Genomic DNA, 9,482 nt, shown 5'->3' with positions numbered 1-9,482 from the left:
CTACGCCGGCCACAATGGAAGCGCCACCTAGCGGCCATCTGAAAAATTGCAATCTAAGATAGGACGGCGCAAGCCGGCCTATCTTAGATATGTTTAAGCGTATCTCTGTTTGAGCATACACTTAAACATATGGCGGCGTAGATTCTGAGTTAGGACGGCTTATCTACTGATAAGCCGGCCTAACTCTTTCTGAATCTACCTAACTGTATATGAATCTCTGGCCAGCAGTGGTTTCTGGGGTTGATTTACTAAAGGAAAATAGACTGTGCACCTTGCAAGTGCAGTTTCTCCAAAGCTTAGTAAATAAGGTGAAGGTTCTCTTTGCAAAGAACACCCAATCACATGCACGGAAAAAAAAAAAAAAAACAGCATTTTTGCTTGCAGATGATTGGATAATGGAAGTCAGCATAGCTTCGGCTCATTTACTAAGCTCTGGAGAAACTGCACAGTCTGTTTGCCTTTAGTAAATCAACCCCTCTGTGTTGTAAGGGAGCACACCGAGCTGTCATACACTAACGATCTGGAAGCAGTGGGACCAGCTCCCGCCCAAGTCACCGCTGTGACAGCCAATCACAGTGGTCACATAAGGCAGCCCTTTCAGGCTTAAAACAGAGGTTCACCCTAAAAACATGTATATAACATTAGACAAGAAAGAAAAACGATTACCCCCAGATGGGACTTTTAAGGCCAGACTCCAATGTATATATAAAATTTTTTTAATTTATTAGATATTTGCACCAAGATGGGTAAACACTTAATTACAGAGTAATTCTGGATGTTGGATTACAGAAATCTTCTGGAACAGTCAGAAATTATGTATAATAAGAATAAAAAACATATAAGAAGTAGTGATAAAGTGACACCTGGGGCACACGTCCCATGTGTGGACCCAGGAGAAAATAGGAAACAACAAGAAAGTACTCAAAAAAACCTCGTGAAGATACAATACAATTAGATTAAAAAACACTCTGTAGAGAGTAGTGGAGAAATGCCCGACGCGTTTCTGGTCTATTGATGGAGCAACAGACCTTCATCAGGGGCCACAGGAGTGTGTGATTACAAGCTGTTTTTCTCTCTCTAAAAATAAGACACACATCATTATATTATATCATATCATCAGGTGTATATGGATCCATATTTTAAGTAGTTGTTAGAGATACCTCTACTATAATGTATATGATCAACATACCGTTTGTGGTAAACCAGGGTTTGAAAATTGACCCTCAACTTGTCGGTTTAGGATATCCCCAGGGCCGACTTATGGGGTCTCATAAGTAAGAAAAGAGAAAGGGGAGGGATGGCTCCGATTGATCCCAAACACACGGTATCCTATTGAAATTTAAGGATATAGGGAGTAGAAAAAGAAAAGAGAGAAAAGAAATAAGAGAAAAAGGAGAGAAAAAAGGAAAAAAGAGAAGAAAAAAAGAGAAAAGAAAGAGAAAGAAAAAAGGGTAAGAAAAGAAAAGAAAGAAAGAGAAAAGAAGAGAAGGGGGGAAAAAAAAAAAGGAGGGAGAAAACGGAGAAAGAGGAAAAAAAGAAAAAGAAAGAAAAAAGAGAGAAAAAGTAAAAACATGACAAATGATCCAATGCATAAATCCTTGGTCATACTGCTCATATTCATGATAGAAACAATAATTACCCAAATGTAGGGCTTGTTAGGGCAAAAGTGCAGCAGGTCAGGGGGTTTACTGAGTCCAATGCGGACGATCCTCTTAGAGTTGCTAGGGGGAATCCCGGGCTCTATATGTAGAGAGGAACCTGGTGCCGAATGCCTGTGGAGCAGACGTATATAGATAGAAACTGAGGCATGCATGGTAAGGAGAGGTACATGCTAGAGTGAGGTTAGGTTGGTTACAAAAAGGCTTGTTTGAGTATAAGGTAGAACAGGCACTCACCGTGATTGGGGTATTGTAATACCAGCGTTACTCCCTTCAGCTCGCAGGGTGCTGGGAGAACTGGTCATATGTTGGCTCTATTTATGGGGTGGACATGACCTGGGAGGGCCGTGTAGCTCGGCCCCTCCCAGGGATTCTGATCAGATGGGATTGCCATCTGCTGTTTACAATCGTTCTGCTGGAGGGGGCGGGATGGGGCTAGTGGGCATGGCAATCCGCCCCTCGATGGGGAGGAGTGCCTTCTTTCCAGCATTGTTGTGTAACTATGGTGATGACGCTGGCGTCACGGGCCATGTGACCCTGCGCCTCGCGTCACACCATGAACAGCGGGGAAGCCTGGAAGGGCTTGCTAGAAGGCTTCCCCGCTGTTCATGGTGTGACGCGAGGCGCAGGGTCACATGGCCCGTGACGCCAGCGTCATCACCATAGTTACACAACAATGCTGGAAAGAAGGCACTCCTCCCCATCGAGGGGCGGATTGCCATGCCCACTAGCCCCATCCCGCCCCCTCCAGCAGAACGATTGTAAACAGCAGATGGCAATCCCATCTGATCAGAATCCCTGGGAGGGGCCGAGCTACACGGCCCTCCCAGGTCATGTCCACCCCATAAATAGAGCCAACATATGACCAGTTCTCCCAGCACCCTGCGAGCTGAAGGGAGTAACGCTGGTATTACAATACCCCAATCACGGTGAGTGCCTGTTCTACCTTATACTCAAACAAGCCTTTTTGTAACCAACCTAACCTCACTCTAGCATGTACCTCTCCTTACCATGCATGCCTCAGTTTCTATCTATATACGTCTGCTCCACAGGCATTCGGCACCAGGTTCCTCTCTACATATAGAGCCCGGGATTCCCCCTAGCAACTCTAAGAGGATCGTCCGCATTGGACTCAGTAAACCCCCTGACCTGCTGCACTTTTGCCCTAACAAGCCCTACATTTGGGTAATTATTGTTTCTATCATGAATATGAGCAGTATGACCAAGGATTTATGCATTGGATCATTTGTCATGTTTTTACTTTTTCTCTCTTTTTTCTTTCTTTTTCTTTTTTTCCTCTTTCTCCGTTTTCTCCCTCCTTTTTTTTTTTCCCCCCTTCTCTTCTTTTCTCTTTCTTTCTTTTCTTTCCTTACCCTTTTTTCTTTCTCTTTCTTTTCTCTTTTTTTCTTCTCTTTTTTCCTTTTTTCTCTCCTTTTTCTCTTATTTCTTTTCTCTCTTTTCTTTTTCTACTCCCTATATCCTTAAATTTCAATAGGATACCGTGTGTTTGGGATCAATCGGAGCCATCCCTCCCCTTTCTCTTTTCTTACTTATGAGACCCCATAAGTCGGCCCTGGGGATATCCTAAACCGACAAGTTGAGGGTCAATTTTCAAACCCTGGTTTACCACAAACGGTATGTTGATCATATACATTATAGTAGAGGTATCTCTAACAACTACTTAAAATATGGATCCATATACACCTGATGATATGATATAATATAATGATGTGTGTCTTATTTTTAGAGAGAGAAAAACAGCTTGTAATCACACACTCCTGTGGCCCCTGATGAAGGTCTGTTGCTCCATCAATAGACCAGAAACGCGTCGGGCATTTCTCCACTACTCTCTACAGAGTGTTTTTTAATCTAATTGTATTGTATCTTCACGAGGTTTTTTTGAGTACTTTCTTGTTGTTTCCTATTTTCTCCTGGGTCCACACATGGGACGTGTGCCCCAGGTGTCACTTTATCACTACTTCTTATATGTTTTTTATTCTTATTATACATAATTTCTGACTGTTCCAGAAGATTTCTGTAATCCAACATCCAGAATTACTCTGTAATTAAGTGTTTACCCATCTTGGTGCAAATATCTAATAAATTAAAAAAATTTTATATATACATTGGAGTCTGGCCTTAAAAGTCCCATCTGGGGGTAATCGTTTTTCTTTCTTGTCTAAACTACCAGGGATGTGGCCAGTCCCCACTTCCAGGAACATATGAACCCTTCTCCTTCTTTATATATTTGTATATAACATTACATCCTGCATACTTCCAACATTTACAGTATGCTGTTTGTTTTTTGCTGTACATACCGTATTATTGCTATTTTCCACCCGGCTTACGTGTACACACTCCCGCGGGAGTAAGCGTTCCTATGCAGAGGCGCAGTGTCATGTGGGACTTCGCCCAGATGATTGACGTCATGAGAAAAACTTCCCCCTGGTGGATAAGGCGCGTCACGAGTTTCCGAAAATAGCCGAACTGCGAGTCGGCTCTATACGGCATCTGCGCAGTCAGCTCTACACGGCTCCTAGTCGGTGCGCAGGCGCCGTATAGCACCGTATAGAGCAGACTCGCAGTTCGGCTATTTTCGGAAACTCGTGACGCGCCTTATCCGCCGGGGGGGGAAGTTTTTCTCAAGACGTCAATCATCTGGGCGAAGTCCCACATGACACTGCGCCTCTGCATAGGAACGCCTACTCCCGCAGGAGTGAGTTCCCGGAAGCTGGGTGGAAAATAGCAATAAGACGGTATGTACAGCAAAAAACCCCCAAAAAAAACAGCATACTGTAAATGTTGGAAGTATGCAGAATGTAATGTTATATACATGTTTTTAGGGTGAACCTCCGCTTTAACTACTTGCCGACCAGCCGCCGTCATTTTACGGCGGCAGGTCGGCTCTCCTGGGCGAGAGCCCGTCATATTACGTCGGCTCTCTTTGCGGCCACTAGGGGCGCGTGCAATGTATGAACAGAAGATCAGTGTTTCCCCTAGTGAGGCCACCCCCCCCCACAGTAAGAACACACCCAGGGACATACTTAACCCCTTCCCCGCCCCCTAGTGTTAACCCCTTTACTGCCAGTGGCATTTTTTATAGTAATCCAATGCATTTTTATAGCACTGATCGCTATAAAAATGCCAATGGTCCCAAAAATGTGTCAAAAGTGTCCGAAGTGTCCGCCATAATGTCGCAGTACCGGAAAAAAATCGCTGATCGCCGCCATTACTAGTAAAAAAAATATATTAATAAAAATGCCATAAAAATACCCCCTATTTTGTAAACAAGTTTAATAACTTTTGCGCAAACCAATCAATAAACGCTTATTGCGATTTTTTTTACAAAAAATATGTAGAAGAATACGTATCGTCCTAAACTGAGGAAAAAAATGTTTTTTTATATATTTTTGGGGGATATTTATTATAGCAAAAAGTAAAAAATATTATTTTTTTTCAAAATTGTCGCTCTATTTTTGTTTATAGCGCAAAAAATAAAAACCGCAGAGGTGATCAAATACCACCAAAAGAAAGCTCTATTTGTGGGAAAAAAAGGACGCCAATTTTGTTTGGGAGCCACGTCGCACGACCGCGCAATTGTCTGTTAAAGCGACGCAGTCCCGAATCGCAAAAAGTGCTCTGGTCTTTGGGCAGCAATATGGTCCGGGGGGTAAGTGGTTAAAGGGTTGCTGGGGGAAGGGGTAAAGCCCAATTACAGGCACGGCTTTAATAAACGTTTTAAACTTTATTTCTTGCATTACTACTCTTATTTTAGACATTATTCCAATGCAGAAGGCCACCGGAAGTGTGGCACCCCATTGTACATATCAGGAGCTCTCAGAAGTTTTGAAAGCTCCTGAAGTAAATACAAAATAAGAGGAAAAATATAAGATTAAGGCTTCATTTCCATGGACGTTTTTGGACGTTTTTACAGCCACTTTTCTGAGCGTTTTTTGCAGCTTAAAAACGGCTCTCCATGTTAGTCTATGGCCTCAGGCCCACCATGACGTTTTTGAGCTGTAGATGGCTGAGCCGTTTTTAAGCTGCAATAAAAAAAACAGGACCAATGCGTTCTGAAGCTCCAGCTTTAGAGGTGTAAAACGCCAGACGTTAAAAAACGCTCAAAAACGCCCAAAAACGCTACTGCTGCGTTTTTGAGCTCCAGCTAAAAAAAAAAAAAAAAATACATGGACAGGTGTTTTTAAGCTGTAAAAAAGGCTAAAAAAAAGTGGCTGTAAAAACGTCCATGGAATATAAGATTATAAAAAAGCTGTGCCCAGAGCTGGGATTTCAATGTGATCTGATCTTCAAAAATATAAAATTCAACTAGAAACACTGAAAATGTTTTACATTGTAATGTCTCTACATAATATATGGGGATAACCAAGGTCATTGATGGAAGCAGCATGTGAGGCCGAAACCTTTATATTTATAATAACCTCAGCCAAGCACTTTCCATAGTTGCTGATCTCACCTGTGCCAAGGGTACAGATGTGTTCTTGCCCATAACGGTATACAAAATTGCTTCAGTTCATGTATAATCTTGGATGTCTTTCTTTCATAGCTCTCAAATGTCCCTGATTTCGAGGGACTGTCCCTCATTTGAAACAAAGTCCCTCTGTCCCTCTTTCCTCCTCTATTTTCCCTCATTTTGGATTGATCTATATAGCTGTAAATAAAATGCACAAATGATCTATCAAAAATTATTTTACAGGACTAAACCTTTCTATCACAATATTTTTATTGAATAAAAGCAAACTCACAAAACAGTGAACAGCCGCCAAGGCCAGTGGCTGAGAGTGGTTTGAGAATGACAACATATGTACCACAAACTAATAGGTCTTGTACATGGTATAACCAGTAGCAACAAAAAAAGATGAAAAATAACCAGGTAAGGGTGCCTCCGTACTATTACATTCTATTAGGGTAATAGTGAACCTTGCGTCTCTCAATGGTTAAAGCCTAGAGAATACGCTCAGTATAAGTCACACAAATAGGAAACATAAGGGGAATACAAAGACACTTAATTTCAAAAGCGCCAACGTCCCTAAACTGCGATCCTTGCTAGAAGATAATAATTGGGATAAAATCTTAGGAACAAAGGGCCAGATTCACAAAAGAGATACGCCGGCGTATCTCCTGATACGCCGTCGTATCTCTGTTTCTATCTATGCCACTGATTCATAGAATCAGTTACGCATAGATATCCCTAAGATCAGACAGGTGTAATTGTTTTACACTGTCGGATCTTAGGATGCAGTACCGTGGCCGCCGCTGGGGGGAGTTTGCGTCGTAAACCAGCGTCGGGTATGCAAATTAGGAGTTACGGCGATCCACGACGGATTTTCGCGTTCGCTACGTCGCCGCTAGTCTAGTTTCCCGTCGCAAAGTTAGTCGTCGTTTTGGGTGCCTTAACTTTAGTCAGCAATCGTATTGCTGTCTAAAGTATGGCCGTCGTTCCCGCGTCGAAATTTAAAAAATAACGTCATTTGCATAAGCCGTCCGGGAATACGGAATTACGCTACGCGCGTCGCCGTTCGAAACAATGACATCACGGCGCGCAAAGCACGGCGGGAGTTAAGAAACGGAGCATGCGCAGTAGGTCCGGCGTGGGAGCACGCTTAATTTAAATGGCACACGCCCATTTGAATTGGCCCGCCTTGCGCCGGAGGCCGCCGGCGTAGTTTTCATCGCAAGTGCTTGGTGAATCAGGCACTTGCAATGAAAAATTGCGGCGGTGTAACGTATCTACGATACGTTACGCCGCCGCTGCCCTACGTGAATCTGGCCCAAAGAACATTAAGGAAACATGGGTATGCTTTAAGAGTGTATTAAATAAGGGCATTAGCCAGTGCATCCCAATGGGAAATGAATTTAAAAGAGCTACTAAAAGTCCAGGGTGGCTTAACTCCAACGTAAAAATGCATATACAAGCAAAGGAGAAGGCCTTAAAAAAATACAAGGCTGAGGAATCATCATCAGCATTCCAACTTTACAAAGAATGCAACAAGAAATGTAAGGGTGCAATCAGGGCGGCTAAGATAGAACACAAAAGGCACATAGCGGAGGAGAGTAAAAAAAAATCCCAAGAAATTCTTTGAATACATAAATAGTAAGAAAGGGAGGTCAGATCATATTGGTCCCATAAAGTATGATGAAGGGAATCTGGTTAGTAAGAATGGAGAGATGACGAAGGTATTGAATTTATTCTCTCTTCAGTCTTCACGAGGGAATCGGGGGCTTCAGTAACCAAAACTGCAATGTTTATCCTCATGACACATCACAGGAAGCACCCTCATGGCTAACAGAGGGCAGAATTCAAATTAGACTTGAAGGGCCAGATCCACGTACCTCCGCGCATATTTCCGTCCGGCGTAGTGTATCTCAGATACACTACGCTGCCGTAACTTACAGCGCATTTTCCGTATCCTCAAAGAATTTGCGCCATAAGTTACGGAGGCGTAGTGTAACTGTGTCGGCATAAGGGCGCGCAATTCAAATGGATGAGATGGGGGCGTGTTTTATGTTAATACGTCTTGACCCGACGTAAATGACGTTTTTTCTGAACGGCGCATGCGCCGTCCGTGGGGGTATCCCAGTGCGCATGCTCCAAATGAACCCGCAACAAGCCAATGCTTTCGACGTGAACATCATTCTACGCAAAGCCCTATTCGCGAACGTTTTACGCAAACGACGTACATACTTAACATTGGCTGCGCCTCATATAGCAGGGGTAACGTTACGCCGAAAAAAGCCTTACGGAAACGACGTAAAAAAATTAGCCGGCCGGACGTACATTTGTGGATTCGCGTATCTAGCTAATTTGCATACTCAACGCGGAAATCGACGGAAGCGCCACCTAGCGGCCAGCGTAAATATGCGTAAATATGCACCTTAGATCCGATGGCATACTAAGACGTACGCCAGTCGGATCTAGCCCATCTTCAGGCGCATCTTTTTTTGTGGATACAAAACAAAGATACGCTGGAGCAACCTAGCAGTTATGCGGCGTATCAATAGATACGCCAGTGTAACTGCTTCGTGGATCTTGCCCGAAAAACGTAACATTAATAAGTCACCGGGACCAGATGGCTTGCACCCGAGGGTCCTTAAGGAACTCAGTCAAGTAATTGCCAGACCATTGTTCTTAATTTTTACAGTCTACTGACTGGAATGGTACCAGCTGAATGGGGAAAAGTCAATGTAGCATCAATATTTAAAAAAGGGCCAAGATGCATCCCTGGGAATTACAGACCAGTTAGCCTGACATCAATAGTATGCAAGCTCTTGGAGGGGATGATAAGGCACTATATACAAGATTTTAATAATGAGAACGGTATCATTAGCAGTAATCAGCATGGATTCATTAAGAATCGTTCTTTCCAAACCAATCTATTAACCTTCTATTAGGAGGTGAGCTGCCATCTAGATAAAGGAAGGCCTGTAGACGTGGTGTATCTGGATTTTGCAAAGCCATTTGATACAGTTCCCCATAAACGTTTACTGTACAAAGTAAGGTTTGTTGGCATGGACCATAGGGTGAGTACATGGATGGCATGCAATGCCAAGCTGCTGCAAGCGAAGCAAACAGAATATTGGCATGTATTAAAAAGGGGATTAACTCCAGAGATAAAACAATAATTCTTCCACTCTACGAAACTCTGGTCCGGCCGCACCTGGAGTATGCTGTCCAGTCTGGAGGACCTTAGTTATGAGGAAAGGTTACGAGCACTGAACTTCCCTCTGGAGAAGAGGAATATGATTTCAATGTACAAATACCATACGGGTGATCCCACAATAGGGATAAAACGTTTCCGCCAAAAA

The 9,482-nt window shown here is 43.2% G+C and overlaps 2 long non-coding RNA genes across 2 annotated transcripts; one reads left to right on the top strand and one right to left on the bottom strand.

Moving 5' to 3' along the window:
* Positions 1-936: 936 nt before the first annotated feature.
* LOC120933488 lies at positions 937-2,189 on the bottom strand. Its single transcript, XR_005748102.1, has 3 exons — positions 1,640-2,189; positions 1,190-1,329; positions 937-1,077 (listed from the first exon to the last, which is right to left on the bottom strand). It is a non-coding gene; the product is annotated as an uncharacterized LOC120933488 (long non-coding RNA).
* Positions 2,190-2,245: 56 nt separating this feature from the next.
* LOC120933487 lies at positions 2,246-3,546 on the top strand. Its single transcript, XR_005748101.1, has 3 exons — positions 2,246-2,843; positions 3,154-3,293; positions 3,406-3,546. It is a non-coding gene; the product is annotated as an uncharacterized LOC120933487 (long non-coding RNA).
* Positions 3,547-9,482: the final 5,936 nt, after the last annotated feature.

This window comes from Rana temporaria, chromosome 3 (assembly GCF_905171775.1).
Source record: "Rana temporaria chromosome 3, aRanTem1.1, whole genome shotgun sequence".
Taxonomy (NCBI): Eukaryota; Metazoa; Chordata; class Amphibia; order Anura; family Ranidae; genus Rana; species Rana temporaria.
This window is presented reverse-complemented; position numbering and strand designations above follow the sequence as displayed.